This window comes from Rhinopithecus bieti, unplaced genomic scaffold, assembly GCF_001698545.2.
Source record: "Rhinopithecus bieti isolate Rb0 unplaced genomic scaffold, ASM169854v2 scaffold_15136, whole genome shotgun sequence".
Classification (NCBI taxonomy): domain Eukaryota; kingdom Metazoa; phylum Chordata; class Mammalia; order Primates; family Cercopithecidae; genus Rhinopithecus; species Rhinopithecus bieti.
The window spans coordinates 707,943-709,964 of NW_016808217.1; the positions used below are offsets into that span (position 1 = coordinate 707,943).

The 2,022-nt window shown below is 42.4% G+C and overlaps 1 long non-coding RNA gene across 1 annotated transcript; it reads right to left on the reverse strand.

The window, feature by feature from the left end:
- Positions 1-202: 202 nt before the first annotated feature.
- LOC108538074 (uncharacterized) lies at positions 203-821 on the reverse strand. The gene is made up of 2 exons (XR_001887993.1): positions 781-821; positions 203-356 (listed from the first exon to the last, which is right to left on the reverse strand). It is a non-coding gene; the product is annotated as an uncharacterized LOC108538074 (long non-coding RNA).
- Positions 822-2,022: the final 1,201 nt, after the last annotated feature.

A 2,022-nucleotide genomic window follows, 5' to 3' on the forward strand; every position in this document is an offset into this window, starting at 1 on the left:
CTCTATTTATTTAAACTTACATCATCACATAGGAAAAGTGTGAAGAAGTACCCTAAAGACCCTTTCCTCAGAAGAAATTATGTGTCTATTTTGTTTCTTTTTAGTACTCCACCTAAAGACAATGTGATAAAGTGGAAAGAGTACTGGACAAAGAGTATATTTTTAGGTTTTGTGGACACAAAAAAGTAATGGGAACACTTGCCTTCTGTTTACAATTCTGGCACTCACTCTCCGAATAACTCTGAGTGCACCATTTCACCATTGGAAAATGAGGAGGTTGTAGCAGGTGGGTTCTGAAGTCTAGGTAGCTCTGATGAGCTATGATTTGTCTTCTCTGTCAATAGTTGTATTTATTACTGAAATGTTAAACAGCATCATTAATATTATATGTAATAGATGATTCATAATACAAAAATAACTGATGTTTACCTAGTGCTTTGGAATATTCAAAGCTGCTGTTTTCACATACATTGTCATGTTTTATCCCCACAACAACCCTTTAAGGTAGCTATTATTATGCCCTGTGGGAGGCAGTCTCTAAAGCGGTCTCCAGTGATCCTTGCATCCTGGTATTCATGCCCTTGTGTAATTCCCTCCTGTTGACTGTTGGCCTGGTGACTTGTTTCTAACAAACAGAACAGGGCAAAAGTTATGAGATGTCATTTCTGAAATCAAGTCTGTATTAGTCTGTTTTCATGCTGCTGATAAAGACATACCCAAGGCTGTGAGATTTACAAAAAAAAAAAAAAGAGAGAGAGAGAGAGATTTAATTGTACTCACAGTTCCATGTGGCTGGGGAGGCCTTGCAATCATGGTGGAAGGCAAGGAGGAGCAAGTCACATCTTACGTGGATGGCAGCAGGCAAAAAGAGAGCTTGTGCAGGGAAACACCTGTTTTTTAAAAACCATCAGATCTCATGAGACCCATTCACTATCACAAGAACAGCATGGGAAAGACCTGCCCACATGATTCAGTCATCTCCCACTGGGTCCCTCCCACAACACATGGGAATTATGGGAGCTACAGGTAAGATTTGAGTGGGGACACAGAGCCAAACCATATCAAAGTCATGAAGGATTATGCTTTCCATCTTGTTCACACAGCCTCACTTGCCTTTAACTCGTGCATTCTGCCATACTGTGAGCTACCCTCCATGGGTATGGAGATGCTCACTGCACAAGGAAAGGAGGGAGGCCTCTGCCCAACAGCCAGCATGGAAATGAAGTCCTCACCTCCATATAATAATCCAAAAGGAAGTGGACCTGTCCAACAGCCACATTAGTGAGCTTGGAAGTGAATCCTTCCCCAGCGGATAACCAGCCAACATCTTAGCTGCAGCTATCATGAGAGCCCTGGAACCAGACGACCTACCTAAGCTCCACCCAGATTCCTGACCCACAGAAACTGTGAGACAAGAATTTTTGTTCATTTGTTTTAGGACACTAGGCATTGGGGTAATTTGTTATGCAGCAATAGATAGCTAATATATCCCTATTTGACACATGGGGAAGGGGAGCAGGAACTCAGTGTGCCCGCAGATTATGACCTTGATGGATAGTGGTTTTATTAAGAAACACTATACAGATAACATCCCAACTCCATTTTGCTAAACCTTGTGTTTGACAGAGTAGAGTCCTTCTTACTGTCTGTGCTCTAGAGAAGTATTTGGTCTTTGTCCCCAGTTCCTGGCACAGAGCTCCTAAAACCCTTGAAATTTCCTGAGTGATAAGGGTAATGGGTGCCTCTTTTGTTCTAATGAAGCCACTCTTGGCGGGCCCCTAGATAGCTTCCAGATGGGAACTAGTTGCCAGAAAGACTAAGTCTTATTTCAAAACTTGAAATTTTCAGCCTCTTCAACCTCCAGGGAGGAGAGAAGGAATACAGAGTGAGTTCATCACCAAAGGTGAATGATTTAGTCAATTGTGTTCATGTAATGAAATCTCCATTAAAAACCTCTAAACAACAGGATTGGGAGAGCTGAATCGGCAGCTCATCCCAGCTCCGCAGGGACAGAAGCTCCTG